Raw genomic sequence first — 23,435 nt, 5'->3', positions numbered from 1 at the left:
CCCCACCCCCCAGCAGTGCAGGGCACCTGCCAGCAGGCCCCCACTCATGTCCCCCAGCACCCCCACCCCCTAGCAGTCAGGGGCACCTGACAGCAGGCCCCCACACATGTCCCCCAGCACCCACACCCCACAGCAGTCAGGGGCACCTGCCGTCAGGCCCCCACTCATGTCCACACATGTCTCCCTGAACCCCCACCCCCTAGCAGTGCAGGGTACCTGCCAGCAGGCCCCCACTCATGTCCCCCAGCACCCCCACCCCCCAGCAGTCAGGGGCACCTGCCAGCAGGCCCCTACACATGTCCCACTCATGTCCCCCAGCACCCCCACCCCCCAGCAGTCAGGAGCACCTGCCAGCAGGCCCCCACTCATGTCCCACACATGTCCCCCTACACCCCCACCCCCAGCAGTCAGGGGCACCTGCCAGCAGGCCCCACTCATGTCCCACTCATGTCTCCCAGAAACCCCCAACCCCCAGCAGTCAGGGCACCTGCCAGGAGGCCCCCACTCATGTCCCCCAGCACCCACACCCCCCAGCAGTCAGGGGCACCTGCCGACAGGCCCCCACTCATGTCCACACATGTTCCCCTGCACCCCCAACCCCTAGCAGTGCAGGGCACCTGCCGGCAGGCCCCCACACATGTCCCCCAGCACCCCCACCCCCCAGCAGTCAGGGGCACCTGCCAGCAGGCCCCCACACAAGTCCCACGTATGTCCCCCTCCACCCCCACCCCCCAGCAGTCAGGGGCACCTGCCAGCAGGCCCCCACTCATGTCCCACACATGTCCACCTGCACCCCCACCCCCCAGCAGTGCAGGGCACCTGCCAGCAGGCCCCCACACATGTCCCCCAGCACCCCCACCCCCCAGCAGTCAGGGGCACCTGCCAGCAGGCCCCCACCCATGTCCCACTCATGTCCCCAGCACCCACACCCCCCAGCAGTGAGGGGCACCTGCCAACAGGCCCCCACACATGTCCCCCCTGACAGGTCATCACACTCCAGACCCATGCCCCTCATGGCCACCCAAATCCCACCTCAGTCCAAACACCCCACATTGAATTCTCAAAGTCATGATAGAAAATACATAACCAGCATGGCCATGAATCAATGTCCCTCAGACCCACGCCATGGTGACACATGACTGTAAAAAGATCAACATTGTGACATGCACAAAACAAATGAGATAAGACCACATCAGTAAAGCATATAATAAATGTGTATTCAATAATTAACCAAACAAATAAAAAAAAATCACACAATAATGGAAAAAATGAAGAAAAAGCTGCATGTCCAAAATATTTTTTAAAAAAATGTGTGAAACCAGAATCCAAATCAATCCAAAAGCAAATGGGTCCAAAGAATCTGCCTGTCCAACCAAATCCAAAGTGTAAAAATAAGACACATCCATTGATCCATGGTAAAAAAGAAACTTAAATGAAGTGAAATCCAGTGTAGAACTATATACAAAGCACAAATCCAGGGTCCATGAGCACAACCATTGAAAGGAAACCTACAAAAACCCTACCTAATGAACAACTATATACAAAAAGTTGGGGCATTGTCCAAGCGTCCCAAATGAAATGAAAACCAAAAGGAAACCTAACACTAATTAACTATATACAATGGCAGCGGGCTAGTCCGACGGCTCACTTCCTGATTTCCCGGGCCAGGGCATCATCGAACTCCTGCTCGATGTCCCCGAGGCGGTCCTCTTCTAAGGCCCAGAGGGTTCGCAGGGACGATGACATCCGGACCTCCAGGTCCCTGCGAATTGCCTTGAGGCACTCGGCCCGCCTCAGAGCCCTTTGCATGGAGTTCTCCACCCTGACCATCGTGAGCCGTGCCTCTTCTGCCCGCTGCCGCTACGCATCTATAGCATGGCCTAACCGCTGCCACACGGAAGACACTTCCCGTCCTGGGTCCTCCTGCCCTCTAGCCGATGCCTGCCCCTCCAATGTCGAAGGCCCCTAGCCATCATGGCTCCCACCTTGTTGCTGCTGCTGCTGTGCCTGTGCCCGTGCCCTGGCTCCTGCTGCCTGCACATCCTCCTCCGGCTGGGGTGCAGTTGTTGAGGTGGCCACCCCTGCTGGACGTCCAACTCCCGACTGTGGCAGGGATGTGTCCTCCACCAGCCTGGCCGCACGGTCAGAGGAAGCTCCACAGGGTACCCATGTGATACATGGGTGGGAAGATGGCACGGAGGACAACTGGTGCATAGGGGGTTCAGGTGAGGAGGGGGTCAAAGCAAGGTTCAGCAAATGGAGGAATCCGGCCTGGGTGACCTGTTCCAGTAGGCTGACGTGGTCAACAAGCCACTCGAGATGACATGCAGTCTCCCCATGAAAACACTGCAGGTCACCTCGCATGTCCCGTTGACACAATTCCACCCCACCCAGGACAGGCTCAACCCGGTCCCGGATAGCCACGTCCGCAGAGAGAGGAAGGCCAGTTGTCGTAAGCGGATCCCCTCCCTGAAAACGGGTCAGGACGTAGGCATCCCTGCTCGTGCGGGATGATACAGTCACAGGATCGGGGACAGGATTACACACAGGCACCTCCGCGGCGGCCTGTGCTGCCTCCTGTCCCTGCCCCTGCACTGCACCACTGGCACCAGTGGAATCCCCACCTCCAGACCCCGTCTCTGCCCCTTGCGCGGCCTCCTCCTCCACTAAACCCCCCACCAACCTGGATGACTCTGTGCCATCTTCCTTCGTCGGACCCTGTGGGGTCTCAACTGCTCCTTCTGCTGCCGAGGAGTCCAAATCCGACCTCTGCCTCTTGGACCTACCCTCGGCAGCTGCGGCCTGGGATGCGGCACCAGACTCCTCACTCCCTGATGAGATCACAACCTGGGAGGGGAGCCTTGCGTCTCCAGCTGGTTGTGTGATCCCCGCCGCTGTGCTCCACAGCACCCTCTCCGCCCTCTTCATCAGTTGACGCTGACGACAGGGAGAGATAGGAGACAGGCATCAGGACACTGTACAATGAACTGATACACACATGCCAGTTGCACATGAGTGGCAGTGTCAAACTTCAGACATGGCATCACAATCCCCAACACACATGGCATGTCAACTCACACACCTGAGCAATTCCACTGCCATATGGCAACAGCCAGCACCATCCATACACATACAACAGCATGAGCAGCCAAAGGTGAGCCAGACATCACATGAAACACAGGGAGTGCACTAGACATGCACACACACCACCACACTTACATGCATGTGTACACCTCCACCAACTGTCCCAGTGATGAGATCGGCATCCATGTCACATCTGGCAATCAGTCATCTACATATCAGTGTCCCAAGCATCCATGTTGCATCACTGTTGAACCCTTGTGAAATACACACACATGCACATGTACACGGTGCAGATACATGCAGCTGGAACCGACATCCATGTGTGACACTACAACCATGCCAACTTACATACACATTCATTCAAGCATGTGTGCTCACACATCTGCATTTGGCATGCAAGCTTACACACACATGCACCATCCATGTGTCTCACACATGAGTGGACTCGCATGTGTTAGCCTCACAGCCCTGTACATACACATCCATACATGGCCCTACAAAACCACATGTGCTACCCGCACACTACTGGCACACCACCACACGCACAGTTTACAATCAGTATGCATGTACACTTACCGCTCGACACCAGACGGGTCTGCCTCTCATGGACCTGGACGTGGAGCGCTGGGGATATGCATTCCAGGACCCTCATTTCATGTTCCGACAGGTTGCCCGGTGCCCCTTAGCATCCGCTGTCCTCAAGAGGCGCCGGGCCTTGTTGAGGGTGCTGGACCTGAAGTCCTCCAAGTGCTTCTTGACATGTTGGAATCTTCGGACTGCCACCCCCTCCACGTTGATGGCAGTCACGATGTCCGTCCAGATCCCGGGGGGAGCACGCACGTCATCACGAAGAGCAGCGTGCCAACGTGGCCCAGTTGGGAGTGTTCAGGGTCGGGGGTTTTCTACATGTGTCGGCCACTCTGGCGGCCCTCTCCTCCTCTGTGGAGACTATGCGCCAGTCGTTCTCCTTGCTGTCTTCTGGCCCAGATGCCACCAGGGCCCCCTCTGGACCTGCCCTGACCAACGCAGCCAGCTCGGTGGGGATCCCATCCCTGCCACAGTCGGGATTCGGAGGTCCAGCAGGGGTGGCCACCACAGCAACTGGACCCCAGCAGATGGAGGATGTGCTGGCATCATTGAGCAGGGCACGTGCACGACGGCGTCGGTGGATTCCATCAGCCTGGATGCCGTCGTGCTGGCAGAGGCAGTTGCGTCGGAGGCAGCGGCAGGCTCAACGTGGGAGGCATCATGGCTCGGGGCAATCTACATCAGAGGGGCAGGCATCGGCCGGAGGGCAGGAGGACCCTGTAATTGGAGTGTCTTCCGTGTGCCAGTGGTTGGGCCAGCAGATAGGTGCGGAGCGGGGGAGGGCGGAGGAGGCACGGCTCACGATGGTCAGGGCGGAGAACTCCATGTGCAGGGCGCTGAGGCGGGCTGAGTGCCTAAAGGGAGTTCGCAGGGAGTTGGAGGTGGACATGGCGTTATCCCTGCGAGACATCGGGGCCAGAGAACAGGCCCGCCTCCAAGACATTGAACAGGCGTTCGATGATGCCCTGGCCCATGACATCAACAAGTGAGCCGTTGGACTTGCCCGCCGCCATTGTATATAGTTCATTAGTGTTAAGTTTAATTTCTTTTTTCTTTCATTTGGGGCGCATGGACTATGCCCCACATTTTTGTATATAGTTATTAATTAGGCAGGTTTCATTTTAGGTTTCATTTATGTTGTTGGGCTCATGGACCCTGGATTTGCTATTTGTACATAGTTTTACCTTGGATTTTTCTCCTTCATCTTTATTTTTCTTCACCATGGAACAATGGTTATTACGCTTTTCTTTCCCTTTGGATTTGCTTTGTTGGACGGTGACTTTGGACACATTTTCATTTGGATTAATTTGGATTCTCATATTTTTTATTTATCATTTTTTGGGACATGCTGCATTTGAATTATTATTGGCATTATTGTGTGTTTTTATTTCATTCACTTCATTTTCACTTGATTACATTTTTGTTTCTTACTTCAATGTGTGGTCTTCTCTCATTGGTTTCATGCATATCACAATGTGGGTTTTCTCAGTCATGTGTTGCCATTGTGTGGGTCGGACAGACTTGTACTCATACGCATACTGCTTATTTGTGATCTACCATGTAATGGGGATTTCAATTTGGAGTGGATATAAAGCTTGGTTGGGTGTTTGGACTGGGGTGCTGTGGGGTGGGATTTGTGTGGCCATAAGAGCCAGGGATCTGGATTGTGATGACGTGTTGGCTGGGGGACATGTGTCAAGGCCTGCTGGCAGGTGCCTGTCAATGATGGGGGGGTAGGGGTGCAGGGGGACATGTGTGGGACATGTGTGGGGGCCTGCTGGCAGGTGCCCCTGACTGCTGGGGGGTGGGGGTGCAGGGGGACCTGCAGGGGGACATGAGTGGGACATGAGTGGGGGCCTGCTGGCAGGTGCCCCTGACTACTTGGGGATGGGGGTGCAGGGGGTGCAGGGGGACATAGGTGGGACATGAGTGGGGGCCTGCTGGCAGGTGCCCCTGACTGCTGGGTGGTGGGGGTGCTGGGGGACATGTGTGGGGGCCTGCTGGCAGGGGCCCCTGACTGCTGGGGGGTGGTGGTGCTGGGGGACATGAGTGGGACATGAGTGGGGGCCTGCTGGCAGGTGCCCCTGACTGCTGGGTGGTGGGGATGCTGGGGAACATGTGTGGGCCCTGCTGGCAGGTGCCCCTGAATGCTGGGGGGTGAGGGTGCAGGGGGACATGAGTGGGACATGAGTGGGGGCCTGCTGGCAGGTGCCCCTGACTGCTGGGTGGTGGGGATGCTGGGGAACATGTGTGGGCCCTGCTGGCAGGTGCCCCTGAATGCTGGGGGGTGAGGGTGCAGGGGGACATGAGTGGGACATGAGTGTGGGCCTGCTGGCAGGTGCCCCTGACTGCTGGGGGGTGGGGGTGCTGGGGGACATGAGTGGGGGCCTGCTGACAGGTGCCCCTGACTACTGGGGGTGGGGGTGCTGGGGGACATGTGTGGGGCCTGCTGGCAGGTGCCCCTGACTGCTGGTGGGTGGGGGTGCTGGGGGACATGTGTGAGGGCCTGCTGGCAGGTGCCCGGCACTGCTGGGAGGTGGGGGTGCAGGGGGACATGTGGGGGACACGAGTGGGGGCCTGCTGGTAGGTGCCCCTGACTGCTGGGAGTTGGGGGTGCTGGGGGCCATGTGTGGGGGCCTGCTGGCAGGTGCCCCTGACTTCTGGGGGGTGCGGGTGCTGGGAGACATGTGTGGGGGCCTGCTGTCAGGTGCCCTGCACTGCTGAGGGGTGGGGGTGCTGGGAGACATGAGTTGGTGATCTAATTGCAACGTGACATGTGGCTTGTCTGGGGGCATGCCCATGGTGGATGGGCTGCCTGCGGGACATGACCAGGGGTGCAGGGTAGTCCCCTGTGGTGTGGGTTGCCTGCAGGAGCCGTGGAGGGGGTAGAAGGGACACCTGGGAGGACCCACACTGCCAATTCACATGTAGGACTCCCCGCGCACCCCTGAAATACACGTACCCAGGCCAATCGCGTGTGAAACTTCCCGGGCACCCCTGAAATACACGTACCCAGGCCAATCGCGTGTGAAACTTCCCGCGCACCCCTGAAATACACGTACCCAGGCCAATCGTGTGTGAAACTTCCTGCGCACCCCTGAAATACACGTACCCAGGCCAATCGCGTGTGAAACTTCCCGCGCACCCCTGAAATACACGTACCCAGGCCAATCGCGTGTGAAACTTCCCGCGCACCCCTGAAATACACGTACCCAGGCCAATCGCATGTGAAACTTCCCGCGTACCCCTGAAATGCACGTACCCAGGCCAATCGGGTGTGAAACTTCCCGCGCACCCCTGAAATACACGTACCCAGCCCAATTGCGTGTGAAACTTCCCGCGCACCCCTGAAATACACGTACCCAGGTCAATCGCGTGTGAAACTTCCCGCGCACCCCTGAAATACACGTACCCAGGCCAATCGCGTGTGAATCTTTTGCGCACCACTGAAATACACGTACCCGTGGCCAATTGCGTGTGAAACTTACCGCGCACCCCTGAAATACACATATCAAGCTCAATCGCGTGTGAAACTTCCCATGCACCCCTGAAATACACTACCAAACCCAATCGCGTGTGAAACTTCCCGCGCAACCCTGAAATACACGTAACCAGGCCAATCGTGTGTGAAACTTCCCGCACACCCCTGAAATACACGTACCCAGGCCAATCGCGTGGGAAACTTCCCACGCACCCCTGAAATACACGTACCCAGGCCAATCATGTGTGAAACATCCGGCGCACCCCCGTAATACACGTACCCCACTCCCACAGGCCCTTTCGCATGTGAAGGTTCCCGCGAACCCCATAATACACGTACCCTGCTGAAATCGCGTGTGAAACTCCCTGCGAACCCCAGTAATACACGTATCCCACTCACACAGGCCCTTTCACGTTTGAAACTTCACGCGCACCCCAGTAATACCCGTTCCCTGCTTGGCGTTTTCTGTTTGGAAGCCCGGTAAACTGGTCCAGGGTTAGCGCAGCCCTTTGCGCTGAATTGGGAATTTTGATGGCTTTTCCTTGCGCAAGGGTGTTCTTGGGGGCGTGACTGGCGCTGCTGCAGGGTCGCTGCGCCACTCTGCGCCACGGCTGGTTTTGGAGGCTAAAATCCATGAATACGCTGTGCGCGGAAATCGATTTTAGCGCAGGCGGCTGGCGCAGACATTCGCACGCGCACACCCAGCCTTGTGCGCCACTTTTGTGCGAAATTCTATGAATTAAATGTCTGGTATTGGATAAAAGTACATCTCCAGCTTAGAAATATAAAGACAATACAGACATGCATGTACTGAAAATTCCTAGTTTAATGAAAGTCACATTTACATGTCTTTAGAGAACTGCGCCCACACATGCAGGAATCAAAATGCAAATGTTGGTTCAGAGCCAAAAATATAGAATCCTGAGGAAAGTATTTTTGTATGCAAATTTATATGAGCCATTGTAAACAAGTTTCTTTTTGCATTTAAATGGCTTAACACATAGCCCTTTGTTAGCTGATCCTTGCCTATATGTCAAGTGGCCCTACATACCTAATATATACACGACCTTCCATGTACCATACTTGTGTTGATTTTTGAGAAAATGAAATGCTTTAATGCTGTCCAGGGTTTATTAGAATGTAGTACATTGTTATGGAGATTGTTGCGATTGAAAATTGATGCATTTGTGGATTTATAATAGTGAAATTAATATAAACAGGTAACATTTTATGTTAGTTTAAATAATTGCTTTATATACATACCATATTGTAGTGGACTTCCTGGTAAAACTGGAAACTCAGTTGTCTGAAAATAAAAATAAAAATATTCTTTTAAATATATTTTATTTTGGAAAACCTTACTGCCTGTTCTTTATCCTGAATTGTGCAGTGGAATTGTGTAAGTAGGGCTGTTCGATTGGGGTGTCAGATTTGAGTGTTCTACCTGCCAAAACTGGTATAACATACACTGCACACCAATAAAGCCAGAAAAGACACCACTCTGAGAAAATCAGGATATTGGTTCAAACCAGAAAACATTGGTTTTACCTTCCAGTGGTGACGTAGGGAAGAAAGACTGGGAGGTTTGAGTCAGAGAGGCAGCATAGTAGGTGGCTTTCATTGTAAAATCGACCAATGGCAGACTGCCTGGGGCAGGTCCTTTCTGATTTGTGTGGTGCGCCCACCCCAATTCCTCTTTCTGGTTCATTTCCCTGCATGGAACTCATGCATAGTAAATATTGCAAACACTATGTTACATGGTTCCTTTGAGAAAAAAAGTACATTTTATTATTAATGTGCTGTGTCGATGAATTTTGAGCCATGTTCGGGCTCATGCAGTACTGTGGCTTCACAAATGAATGTGGGTATAAATGTTCCACAATTACTCAAAGTAGTCCCTTGCCTTGACAATTATTATTTCTAACATAAAATCGTGCAACATGCCTTTTGCAGTATCTCTGTTTCTGCCATCTGGCCCTCTGTTTTTCACAGCATGTAGCGTCTAGCCAACATACAAATGCAGAATCTGTAAAAATGCTGTTAGGGCATTTTCTATGGAATACACATATTTACCAGTAGCAATGGGCTTTTGAGATAATGTGGGCAATTCTTTGTTTTTTTTAAATATTGTGTGGTCTATGCAAATCCATGGTCATTAAATTGCTCAGATGAGGCCAGATGTCTTCAAAATGCACATCACCAATGTTATTATATGTTATTTGTAGTGTTACTATCATTTAGAATTCATGCATATTAGATATTCACACATGTAGAAAGATACAATATGACAACTTCAAATGCAACGCAAACACAAATCCACATAATGGGGTAACTTGCTCCACCGTTAGCTGCTATAACAGGCACATTCTTGAAGGAGAAAAGGGAATGGGTTACCTAGTAAGTAGGTCAGTGTACAAGCAGGGCAAGGCTTACAGCCCCTGCAAGGGAACAGATGTCATCTTGCCCTTTGTATTAAAATATTTAGAGGAGGTTAATTATTTGTATGGTGGGAATAATCATGAGGCCCGAGGTCAGGGTCCGGCGGTTAAGTGTTTTTTCAGTTCATCAGAGGCTGCATGTGGCGGCATACATTAGAAAGTCTTTTACATGTGCCAGGGGTCTGTGAAATGGAGATCGCAATCTGTAGTTCAAGGAAAAACCTTTTTATGTAGACTTTCCTCTATTTGCCAAAATACATCAGCAGGACCATGTGCAATAATACTTAAAGTTAAAGGCCTTAGGCCAGTTATTACTAGCAACTAATAATGTTCTCAATATCAATGTTTAAGCATGTACTGATGTCATACTGATGTCATGACCTACTACAACGAATCCCAGGAAGAGTTATGTTATGAAAATGATCTGAAGATGATAATGGAGATAAGCCTCACCAACGAAAATGGAAGATTTTGGAAAAGATGGGATTTCTTTGAAGAGGTGTTGTCCAGTCATATTTGGGTGGTTGATTGTAATAAAGTATGTGGGAGTGTTTTACATTGTTGCAAAATGTATTTAAGCTGCCAACTAATGTTGTATTGTTGAGACTTGGGTTAGTTTGGTCCTGCAACACCATCTAACCATTCCACAGAACTTTTGTACAATAAACTTGCTTCATGTACAACCATGTATTTGCTTCTTAAGTGGTGAGCCTGTTTTGGGTTAAGGTGATTGAAGGCCCATCCCAATATTTGGCGAGCCAGTGTATGAGCCCAGGTGTTCCAAGATGTTAGGGTCTTCTGTTCACACCTCTCAGGTACTTCAACTCACAATGGGGACGAGTCTTACATGCACGGTGAAAAAGAGTTCTGCGGGCGGCATATTGGTTAAAGGTCCATCTGCGCCTCAGAGAAGTGGTGCCATGGCTTAGCTGTGCAGAACAATTTGACACAGCACCACATCGGAGCACCTTTGGGTTCACTTGCGCACACGTTTGGAGGTATAAATCAAGGGGAAGAAGGGGTTGTTTCCTTGATTTAAGGTTTTTTGTTTTCTTATTTCTTTTTTGGGGGTAAGGGTAGACTTGGAGTGTGGTTGTGAAATTAGTTGAGGTTGCAGGGTTTGGAAAAGTGGATATTTGTTATAGCGTGCTTGAACTGTTCTGTTTTGTATGTTCTTTGTATATATTTTTCACATAGTTTGTTATTTAAGAGGTGTGAGGGGTATCTTTTCCTGCATGCCTAGTGTGAAGCTTGTCCTGATACCCTTTAGTTTTCTTGTCAGGTTGGCTAGAGCCATTCACCTGAAGGTTCAGTGGTATCGTAGGGTAAGTCCAACCGTAGATACCTTTCTGAAGTATGCCCTGTCAATCTTTTTTATTTGCCATGCGGGTGGAGCCTCTCGTCTTGATTTTCTTGGTTAGTTGAAGTAGTAAAGGGAAACTTCCTGTAGTCAGAAAAAGACGGTTTTGCAGTACAGAAAATCATACTAGTAATGAAGAGAGCGAGAGCAGCAGTGCTGTAGTGGAAAGTATTTTGCCCCTCGTATGTTCGAGTGGTCGGGATGTCTCAAAAATATTGCCCGGTGAGTGTTTTTTTATAAGATGTTGTCTTCTATGTATGAGTGTAAAGTAGAATTTGAGTAAATAGTCAAGTGAGGTAATTGTTGGATAGGCAAGTATGGTGAATGTGTGTGAAGTGTGACTAATGAATTGGGAAAGGGTAAAAAAGGGAGCTCTAGGGTGAACATTTTTTTCATGCTGCCGGTTTGGCTCAGTATTTGTTTAACTATTTTTTGATAACTTGGGTTGGAGTATGGAGACTCTGATGAATTGTTTGTGCCATGCTATAAGGTGAACATTTTAAAATATTATTCGGAAGGGTTGCTGGAGAGAAATTGGAAAATGATACATTCTTCGCCTATTGAGGGATAATATGATATGAGGATTTTGGAGAACCTGCACACCTTTTTAACTGCAAAGCCCAAAGACTCAAAGTTAGAAAAGCAGTTAAACATCTTGGAATTATGGAGGATGTATGAAAAAAAGTGTAAAGGTACATAATGATGAAACTGTGGGGGAGGGACAAAAAAGGAGGGTGCAGGTATTTCTCCTGCACCACCCCAATATGGGTACTATCATTTTTCACCCACAGAGGGGTACACAGACACTGAGTATGTACCACCATTTCCCCCAGTAGCTATTCCAGTGGTTGCAAGATAGGCAATTGTTTAGCCTCCATCAGTTATGATTTCTAAGAACTGGCATTGTGAGGAAAGTGGAAGGGTATCTCCTTCAATAGTTAGCACTGCAGAGAGGTTGAACATGGAGAGTGGGAATGGTATAACTCCCCCAACTGCTAGGTTAGTGGATAGATTAAGAAGGAGGAGCAACACAGAGTGAGGCCGATAGTAAGAAGAGTGGAGGAAGGACAGAAAATAAGAAAGAAAGAAGAGGTTAGGCTTTGGGGCTTCTAAAAAGTGTTGGAGCTGTGAGGATACAATTGAGACCCAGTGCGATATTACCACGAGTTAAGCAGTACCCCATATCAACGGAAGCAGACAAAGGAATTTATGAGACCATTATTGCATTCTTAAAGCAAGGCATAATACAACCTTTCTGAGTCCCCATGCAATACGGCTATCTATCCTTTTAAGAAGGTGAAGGGGTCCAGTTGGAGGGTGGTCCAGGATGTTCACCCCCTCAATAATATTGGTGAGCTGGAATTTCTGGTGCCACTGAATCCTGCCACCATTTTCTGTAACATCCCTTCTGGACAAACCCACTTCACAGTAGTTGATTTGAAAAATGCATTTTCCTCCTTACCCATAAACCCCGATTCTCAGTACCTTACAGCATTTAAGTATTGTGGTCAGAGATTCAAACACACGAGGTTGACTCAGTGTTATTGCAAATCTCATAGTATTTTTCACAGGGTGGTTCAGATAGATTTGGGGAATTTACATGTGGGCAGTACTGTTATTCCGTACGTGGATGATTTTTTAGTCTGTAGCACTTCAGAAGTGAAGTGTCAAGGAGACTCAATTGCATTCCTCACTCTGCTTCAGGAGAAGGGGTACAAAATGGACAAAGAGAAATTGCAACACTTTCAGACAGAGGTAATTTACTTGGGTCAAGTAATATCACCTGCAGGAAGGAAGGTAATGCCAGAGAGAGCCACCACTGTTCAAAATACGCCTCTGCCAGTCACAGTGAAACAAATGCAGCAGTATTTGAGGCTCTGTAACTATTGTTGATCATGGATTTTTGATTACTCTAGTTATGTGAGTTACTTATTGCAGAGTCTAAAGAAAGCACAGATTGTGAAAAGTTCGATAGAGTGGTCTGAGGAAATGGGCACTTGCTTTCAGGAACTCAAGGCTGCGATCAGCAATGCTCTGGTCCCTGAAACACCAAATTACAAGAAGCCATTTTTTTCTGTTTTCAGATTGAAACAGGCAGGTGATGACAGCAGTCTTGACCTCGCAAACATTGCTAGGCCACAAACCTTTATTGTATTACAGTGGAATCCTAGACCTAGTGATGCAGAGATATTTCCCTTATGAACAAGCTTTGGAGGCAGCAGCTTTTGCATTTAAAAAGTCTTCAACCATAATTATGGTTTGCCCAGTGATATTGTACATAGAGCATGTTGTCTTTGCGATTCTAATAAAATGTATATCTACATTGACGACTCAGAGAGTGTCAGAATATGAAGTCTTATCAAATTCATCAATTCATCCCATACAATGTCACCTAGTAAATCATGCAGCATTTGTAGCAGTGCTGGTGCAGCCTAAGGATATTGTTCATGATTGCACCATGTATGAAGGAGAAGAGGAAGAGAGGGTTAACGTGAAAGAGGATTCCCTGGAGGTGTTGAGGAGATTTATGTTGATGGCTCTTTGACCATCAACCAGGAAACGGGTAAGGGGAATACAGGAGCATCTGTAATGGATCTTGTGGATGGGGAGTACCAGGTCCGAATGAAGAAACAGTTGCCTTCTCATTACTATGCACAAGCAGCAGAACTGGTGGCATGTATACAGGCGCTAGAAATGTGTAAGGGGAAGGCAGTCACTGTTTATTCTGACTCCACATACGTCACCTACACCATCCTTTCTGGGTTATCAAGATGGGAGAGAAGAGGATTTAGGATGTCTGACGGGTACCCTGTCCAACATGCTGTGCTGCTATCCCCACTGATTGAACCATTAACCTTGCTAGCAGATTTAGGCATACCAGAGTTTGCTGCCCATACTAACCACACTAATTCAATAGCTCTCAGAAATGATGTTGCAGACAAGGCAAAGGAAGCAGCAAATTTTCCTTTCACAGATTCCCAGAAAAAGGAAACTGTTTCCCAACAGGAACAGTTACCAGTCCCGTACCCTGGAGTAATAGAAGTACAAGGGGAATTCCCTTAGAGAAGAACAGGCGCTCTGAAAAAAGAGAGGACATGTTCTCTCACCCACAGATTTGCTGTGGAGACAGGAAGTTATGGGGAAGGTGATAATGCCTTTAGAGCTGCTTCTTTTACCCTAGAACAGTGTTATTCAAACTTTTCTATGCCAAGCCCCCTTAGAGTAATGAAATTGATCCCAAGCCCCCCCAGAGTAAAGATATTGTTGCCAAGCCCTCCCGATACCATATTTGCTTGTATTTTCTATTAAAAACAGTCACTGTACTACCGTTTTACAGAGCCTTGTGCCCCCCCGGACACCCTTTGGGCAACTATATTACCTTTCATATACTTCTCGGTCACAAATTGCAGCAGAGCTGCAAGAGGATTGGTTTATCCCTAACTTACAAGACCGGATAAGTAGATTGTAGGGAATTGTGTAGTGTGCAAAGAGTTTAAACCCGGAAATATCATGAGGTCCATGAGGAGGTTTTGCCCAAGCCCTCTGGTCCATTCAAGTAGCTCCATGTTGATTTTGTGAACATGATAATGATGTGCAGTCATTTCAGATATCTTAATGTGGTGGCTTGTCCATTCTCTCAGTGGATTGAGGTTGGTCCATGCGTACACCCTGATGCTAAATCAGTGGCAAGATTTCTGGTGAGAGAAGTGTTTCCGAGGTGGGGAATTTGTGAAATTCTAAAATCCGACAACGGAGCCCACTTCTTTAATTCCTTGTTTGCAGAAATCACTTTGCTGATAAGAATAAAGCATTGGTTGTGCTTGGTGTACCACCTGCAGGCCAGCGGGATCGTTGAGTGGCTTCATGGGGTTCTTAAGGCCCAGTTAGCCAAATTGTGAGCATAGTTAAATAAACCATGTCTCGTTTGCCTCCCACTAGCTTTATTTTACATACAAAATCAGCCAGGGAAGGACCATCATTTGAGCCCTCATGAAATCATGACTGGGCGTAGGCTAAATTCAACTCTCTCACCTACACATATGACATCAGAAGCACACAAGACCACAGTGTTCTTAGGAGAGGAGTTTCAAGAGTATCTTACAGCATTAAAGAAAAGTGTTAAGATTATATTATCACAGGTTGTGTCTTCTCACCACCAAACAACAGATGAAAGCGGCAAGACTACTGAAGATCAGCACAAAATACAGCTTCTCCCTGATGACAGAGTGTACATTTGCACCTTCATGCATCACTGGAATGAGTGTGGTTTACATAAGACACAACAGTGATCTGCGTGACTCTGACTGCTGAGAAGGTGGAGGGCAATAATAGTTGTATTTACCTGAAAGGCACTCGGAGGGAAACCGGCAGCCCTCCACCTGCACAGGAGCAGGAACAGGCATATAAGTTAAGTATGCCCTAAGTATTCACTGTTGGTTTCAGTGCAAAGGGAGGTGTGAATGGCGATCTGGAATTTAAATAATTTTTGCATAAGAAAATAAATGTTTACAATTGTACGTTTTTAACAATTAATGTTTTTGTGTGGGGGAGAGAGAGCCGTAGGATAATGCTACATCGGCTCTCTCATCCCCCATCTGTCTGGCGTTCCCAGGGTGTTTAACCCAAGTGAGATAGAGGTAGCTGATGTGCTATTTCTAGTGCACTTAGCCCTGTCCTGTACAAGGTTTGATGATAGTTTAAAGGGCAGCCAATTACAGCATCAATCATTCCAAGTGACGATAATTGTTCAATGGCCGAGCAAGCAGAGCACACAAATATTTGGTGTACGCAAGGCGTCCAATTGAACTTGATAAGAGATATTTTTTCTAAAAATCGATCGATGGTAGCAAGGAGTAAAGAGTTGCAGATCTGGATGAATGAGGGGATTCTCAGAAGAATGGGTGGCACAAATAAACAGTGTTGGACAGTATGAAAAAATAATTTGCAGTATCTGACGTGGCTCAAAGAATCAGAATAACCTGTTAAAATACAGACATTTCCCATTTATTCTCAATGTTTTAATGGTGGTGGCATGGTGCCAATTGGCACAAATGGGAACTGCAGTATCAATGTATGCATTGCAGATTTGGATGGAGGTACAGCTGCCCTTCTCAACAACGTTTGATCTGTAGAGAGAGTGCAAACAGGCAGTTCCCTCCAGCCGGGTGAGGTGTGTGCAGTCTCTCTACCCTTCATGTGCCCATCCTTGTGATCCGTGAAGAATATATGATTTGCAGTGCCCAAAATTACATCTGTAACCACTTTTTCCCCCGTTCTCCTTGCGTCCCCTTCACCACCGTATATAGACAAATCAGAGACTATGTATGATAGCGAAAACCCCAGACAATTACATTTAAAGAAAATGTCCAACTATCTCTCAGCAGCATCATAACAGCCCTATGCTACATTCCTGATTGATATTGGCTGTTTAGCCACACCAAAAAAAAGTCACCTCCCTCCTGGCACCTGGCATCCAAGGTGACAAAGTATACACTCTTGCTCTTTGTGAACACTTCTGAGTCAGTGTTTAGTGCCATTAATGAAGAATTTTGGACAATGAGGCTCATGATATGATATGATAAGTCATTTATAAGACACCTGTACACTAGTTTTTCTAGGCGAGACAAGATAAGGAAGGGAGGACAGAAGGAGGACAAAACCACAATCTTACTAGGCCATGTGTCACTCTTTTCATGCAAGTGTGGGGGGTAGGATTGAGAGAAGTGCCAGGGGGGAAGGAAGGAGGGGAGAGTGGAAAGTAACTAGTAAGTGCAGCAGGGAGGTGGCTCATAAGTGCACAGCGTCAGGAGACTGTAGGTTTACAGATACAGTCCCTTAAGTGTCTGGCAGGCCTGGAGGCTGTGCAAGGGCTACCGGTTGCGCAGGTGTCTGGTCCTTTAAGTTCAGTGGGTGGCCAGCTAACCAGTATGCACAGCAGACATGGGCATCAGCAAGGGAGAGAGAAAGCGTAAGCGAAAAGAAAGGTCTTGAGTTGCTTCCCGAACCTTAGGTGGTCCTGCTCAAGTCATAACTTTGCAAAACCAGTACATAGTCAAACTCTTGACAGCAATGGAGGATGGAGTGTGCTGGAAAATTAGGAGTACCTCCTGTGCATGTGTGCCTCCCAATGACATCAAAATGGCACACTCACTACAACTATTGCTGTTCTGCATAAACTGAAAGTGATCATGGAAATTGAGGCTGGGATCACTCATGGATTGACTTTTCATGGTTACCTGCCTGGTTGAGACTTGGTGTAAAGATTGTGATGCCTATGTTTGTCTTTTTACTTATTCTTTCTTGTTCTAATTCATCCTACTTTCTAGCTCGGCCCCGGTACCAACAGGTGCGGCCATGATGATCGTAACCCTGTCCAAGTCTGGGGCCACCACTACTTCATCCAAACTGTGGATTATTGTATTCCTTGGGAAATGAATGCACTCTAAAATATAAAACTGATCTTTTTGAACTCCCAGCTTTATCCTTTCTTACAATGGGTGAAGTGCAATAATTTGTACATTTGTATTTTAAAGTCTGGATTCCTCTTAAATTCGACATTGAGCAAGAAGCAGCAATCCCCCAGGAGTGCCAAAGTCAGTACATATTCTAGCTCTTGTGTGTGTCCTTTTATTTATTCTAGTTCTCATCTTCATTATCTGTAAACTATGCTACATAATATAAACGGTATATTGAATTTACTACACAGCATGCTTTTAGGCATTTTACTATAAATCAGTTATGATGTATTGTGGTATTGCCCCCTTCCCATTGACATTTAAATGTTTACTCTAATGCATGTAAGCCTGCACCTCTGTACTCCTTCCAAAAGAACTACTGTACAAAACAAGTACCAGAGAGCTATATATTTGCAAAAGTGCCCAACTGTATTGGTCAAGTGTCTTAGCCAGCACCCGCCACCCCATGTGACCTCAACAATGCAGCCTGCCTCCCAATGCCCACCTCCCATCATTTGGATTTCAGACCTGATCTTCCATAAGCATTTCATTCTTGCCATGGTGCCCTAAGCTGTACGTTGAGGTGGGTGGGGGTTCTAGAGAAAGGCTCAATTAAAAGAGATTATCAGACAGCAATATAGCAGCTGTTTCCCATTAAATGACATTGTATTGCAGCTGTAACAGATACTGTGGGGCAGGGCAGATGAGGATGCTCTGAGCTGTCCCATAGCAACATTGGTTGATACTGTGAGAGCATCTTCTGGACAGGTTGGTTTCTACTATCAGCTGAAAGAATGATCACAGTGGCTTATATTGGTAACTGAAGCACTATCAGATGCTGGGAAAAAACGGTCAGAAAAAGTATCCCACAGCATCTGCACAATGGCACCAAATACCTACAATTTGGTTAGTGGCCGGTCTTTGTGATAGTGCAAAATGTACACATAGTTATTGCTGTCCAGCCTGGTCTGGTAAACAGATATATACAACACTGCCTACTAACTTTTGCACAACTAGTGAGATGTGAAATGGGAACATTAAAAGCACTTTAATGCTGTGGCAGAGAAAGACATGCTATATGTGAACCATTTACAATACTTGGGACAGTGGCAGAACTGTATTGCTTGGTGGTACAAGGACAGGAAATAACTAGCCTCACTACTGATTATAGTACAGACTTCCTGGTGACCATATTATCAAGAACGTATCAACAGACATAAGCAACATACCATCATTCAGGCCTGGCTCATTATTGTCAAGATCCAGATCAAAGGGATTATTTTTAAAAATTAACACTAAAATAGTTACCTGGGGAGGAGATGGAAAGCGATTGGTTACATTGTCATCCATTTTAAGAAAATACGGTAGAGCTTTCCACTCTATATACTAGACACTAATTAATAATATCTTTAATATAGCAAATATTGCATTCTTAGAGCTCAGAATGAATACTGTTTTCCCAAGATCACACGTTTATGCTGCACTGAAATCCTTCACTCACCCATGTATACTTTAAATGCTCTCCTACACATTCTGTATGAACATACTGGCACTGCTGGGCTCAATTCTGAAAAAGTGTCACAGAGTATTTTGTATTTTATTGTATAGTTTTGCTCTAAATGATGAATCAAGTGAATCCGGGGAACAATTTGGTTACTTTTCTGAAAGATTTAGTTCAAGAGTGTCCCCTTGTATTTCGATATAGGCATGTGTATGCTCTATGTGGACACCAGACTCATCCTTAAAAGGCTGTGCTGCATTAGTTAGCTCGCCATTGTTGGAACTTCAATCTGTCATTTATATTTGCTCCAGAAAATAAAGCAAGATGAACACTTGCAGTTTGTTTGGCAGGCTCAATCATAATACCTAGTGATAATTGGGGTTTGTCAAACTACAACTCAGTCACCGCTTCCCCAATAGCGCACAAGGGCCATAGCCCTGAAGGCATCCATAGATCCACTCAAGATCACCCATAAGAACAAGTTTCTCTGCGTATTACTTGGTATGTTTGGAGATTACTATATGGGCCTGCACTATACAGAATCCCTCTCTCTTTTACTCTCTCTGTCTTTCTGCCTACTATTTTATCTGTCCCTTTTCTCTCCTCTCTCGCTCTCTCTCTCTCTCTCTCTTTCTCCCCTTTCATTTCTCACACTGCATGGGAAATTTAACATGCTTGGCTTGACCTTTCTTTTTGCTGTAACGCCTGTGTATCTGCTGGACTGTACATAGGCACTAGTGGAGAAAGAGGTCTCAAATTCCACCCTTACGTTTGGCTTTGAAGGTACAGAAGGCATGTAGTATCTGGCATAGGGGAACAGGCTTTCCATGATGGGTGACCTCAGGGGTGCTGAGAATAGTAGGTGCCGGCACTGAGCTATCCTCTGAACCATACTGACACCATAATAAAGTACAGTTACTGAACCTGTCTGTACTATCTATATCATTGGATCCTACCTTTCTTCTCAGAGATGAAACATGCAATGAGAACAGGCCCAGATGCTGCATGAAGAAGGACAAGCTCTGCATCATGGTGTGCCATATGACCATATTTGGGTTTCTGCGAAAGGTACTGTACAGTACCTTTCTATTTTGTATGTCAGACCAGTTTATTTTAGTCCAAAAGGATGGTGAACATGAGTGATGAATGCAGTACGTGATGTTCGAGGATGGTAAAAGGTGGAGTAATCAAACCAAGGTAATGTACAATCAGTGATTCAAAGAGTGTCCGACAACGACCAATAAATACTGTATCCAGGGAGGTTGACATTGAGACAATTGGTAATATTTCAATGGTTAGCAATTTTGTGAATAGGGGATTTAGCTGTAGCTGGAAGAATGCCAATTCAACACTGACCATAACATGTACGTTATGGCTACTTTCATTTGGGACGATATGTGAGTTTTGATCTGGCAAGAATTAAAATGTGAAATGTATAAAAAATATGAGTACTGTATTTATAGTGTAGGATTCTAGTCTGTGTATGCCTGGTTTCTTTCAGAACAAGGGAATAGACTGAAGCCGCCCCTTTGCCACCTCACCTACGGCGTGCCAAGACCCGACACATGCAGCAACTGGCTACAGAGTTATAAGAGTTCAGGAGTATATTTACAGTTTGGAGACGTCAGGTTTGCACAATACAGAACTGTCTAAATATGATCATGGGGAGCCTTAGGATATCCTGTAATTACCCTGGAGTTGCATGTAGTCGAGGATCTCCATAGAGGTGATGCTGACTATCACCATGACCCCATATTTTGTAGCTCTCTTCACTCACCCTTCTTGACACGTGAAATCCAACCCTTGACCACAATGGTACTAATCATTTGCTCCATACTGTTGCTCGAATTGAGGTCATCCACCACCATGACCTCTTCGGGTCTCACGTCTACAACCCATTCTCATCTGTGCTCTTGAAAGAACCACACCCACCATCCCCAACGTATGAGTGACTCAACAGAAGAAGGATGTTGGTCCTTCTTTGCTGGGAATCCATCGAAAACCATTTCAGCTGAGAATGAGAGAGTGATTATTTGAATGTCTAAACATTGCCCAGTTGATGTGGCGCAGATGCTGTTCTGATGTTTTGTGACCTTTGAGAACTAATGACAGTGGTATAAGGGGGATAACTGTGATGGCACTATTAATAAGCCATGGCTGCCTCGTCTTCTGACCTTTGTACAGGCAAGATCAATTGTGATCATTCACAGCTGTGTAAGAATCTAATCAACAAATTCTTACATATGGACAACTCCGTAATCCTTGGTCCCCACTTGATCCACCCCCCTCCACAGCACCTATGGCTTGTTACCATTTAACCTAGTACCATTACAAACAAACATCTGAATCAATCCTGCAAGGTCACCTAGGACCTCTCCCACACCCTACATCTATCGTTAGCTCCTTCGATGACAGTATCAGCCCATCTGTGCATGCACAGCATTAGGCGGACACAATCTGCTGTACAAATATAGAAAAGTGCGCACAGACTGCAATAAAACTAGAACATGAACTGCGATTGAATATATTTGGAAGAAACTAACTGTGGCCACATATCTGGGAGTGAATGAATATCTGAACATGGATTACACCAAGAGCACAGAACTAGCTGTAGGCACATATCTGGCAGTGACAGCACATCATAGTGTCCTCTGTGTTAATAGCATAAAACTCAATGGGTGCAATACTGACAGTGACTACACCCCCTCCACATACAATATGCATTGCATTGAGGGCACACAACTAGCTGTGAATGCATCTCTGGCAGTGGCTGCACACCCAGGCATGCATTGTCTTAAGGTCAAAAAAACAAATGCCGATGAATATCTGGAAAACACTAATGCACACTATTCACAGAACGTTTTCCCATAGTATTGTGCCATTATTACACGCTTCTGTGAATCAAGCCCTAAATCTCTGAGCACGTTCTATGTTAAGAGCACAAACTAAAAGTGGGCACTTATCTGGCTTTGACCAGACATCCAAGCATTCGTTGTGCCACAATTAAATACACAATGATCAAGTCATCATAAATTAAATACACAATGGGCCTCATTACACGGATGGCGCTAAGGGATTACCGAAACCGGTAAGGGCACCGGTGCCGGTAATCCCTTGGTGCCATACTACAAGGTCCCTAAGTGGGTCTCGTCCTTAACGTGTGGCCAGACCACACATTAAAGAAGGGACCCGCTGAGGGACTTCAGGGCAAATAACGGTACCGCTAATAGCGGTACCGTTATTTTCTCCTTCCCCATTCCCATTGAGCCCTATGGGGGCTCAAATGGGAATGGGGAAGGGTCTTGGTGAATGGGAATTACCGCCTCGCCAACCTTGGAATGGGGCGGTAATTCCCCCATTCACCAAGGCGGAATCGGTAAAATACCGGCGGCAACCATGTCGCTACTAGCGCCATGGTTACCGCGGTCAGTGTAATGAGGCCCAATGATCAGGTCATCTTTTCTCCCTGAGTATATGGAAGCCTCATTGGGCCTCATTACGAGGTCAGCGGTAAGGGGTTAATGGCAACGGTAAGGGTGCCATTGCCATTAACCCCTTACCGCCGAATTACGAGGTCCCTTAGCGGGCCCGTTATTAGCTCCATCCCCATTCCCATTGAGCCCTATAGGGGCTCGAATGGGAATGGGGAATGGTTCTCAGAAAGGGGACTTACTGGGTCCTCCAAGGTTGGAATGACCCGGTAAGTCCCTATTCCGAGAACCCGGACCCGGAATGCAGTAAGGGGGTAGCCATGGTGCTCTTAGCACCATGGCTACCTCCAAACTCGTAATGAGGCCCATTGAAATGTTTAGCACTTGTTCACATCACATGTAATACGCCCATCGAGGGTGTGGATGTGTCATTGGTTGTGAAGCACCCTGTTGTGGATAGCTCTGTGCCGCCCATGACAAACACCTGTTCTGGCCAAAACATGTTCCAAGTTAAAGTTCTTTAAAAAAAAAAAGCCAATTCCAGGCTGCCAATAATATAATGAGCAGCTAACATGTCCATTTCTCAGGGACAATAGGAGTAGAATGGATGCGCCAATTAAAAAAGCAAACAAACAAACAAATACATATATGGAGCCAAAGAGTAACACAGTCATCTGCTTACTGTTCGTCTCATCAAAATGTGTAATTTGATCAATCCACCGTGACCGTTATCAGCACCGCTCATGCTTTAACATGGTGCTTGATTGGCACTTGGTAACATGTAAATTAACAGAGATATCACATATACTGTACCGTGTACTGAGAGAAGGAACTGTGACCAACACTCTAAAGTGCAGTGTTTACACTACTGCACTGTGCACATGTTGAACAAAACACATGCATCTCCTGTAAGCAATTCAAAAATGTATTGTATCCTTGTTCCGGGACAGCTCTAAAAAGCAGGAAGTACTGTCTGTCGACTTCAGGGATACAGAATCTGTAGCCTATCTCGGTCGGTAGCGCATCATTAGGAGAGTGGCGAGGTGCACACATTTTAACCACAGACCCATCATCTATACGAAAAATAAGGAATCAAT

General features: G+C 47.3%; 1 protein-coding gene across 15 annotated transcripts in view; it reads right to left on the bottom strand.

Moving 5' to 3' along the window:
* Nucleotides 1–23,435, bottom strand: part of DAB1 (DAB adaptor protein 1) — a 4,845,894-nt gene that overhangs the window by 2,251,877 nt on the left and 2,570,582 nt on the right. For 14 of the 15 annotated variants that reach the window (XM_069642094.1, XM_069642098.1, XM_069642099.1 and 11 more), the window contains one exon: nucleotides 8,417–8,459. The exons of the other annotated variant lie outside the window; for it this stretch is intronic. The gene's annotated coding sequence lies outside the window, so the exon portion shown is untranslated. The remainder of the gene's footprint in view (nucleotides 1–8,416; nucleotides 8,460–23,435) is intronic. 15 annotated transcript variants of the gene reach the window in all.

This window comes from Ambystoma mexicanum, chromosome 1q (genome assembly GCF_040938575.1).
Source record: "Ambystoma mexicanum isolate Mex_15411 chromosome 1q, UKY_AmexF1_1, whole genome shotgun sequence".
NCBI lineage: Eukaryota > Metazoa > Chordata > Amphibia > Caudata > Ambystomatidae > Ambystoma > Ambystoma mexicanum.
The sequence above is the reverse complement of the archived record's forward strand: the minus strand, read 5'-3'. Positions and strand labels throughout refer to the sequence as shown.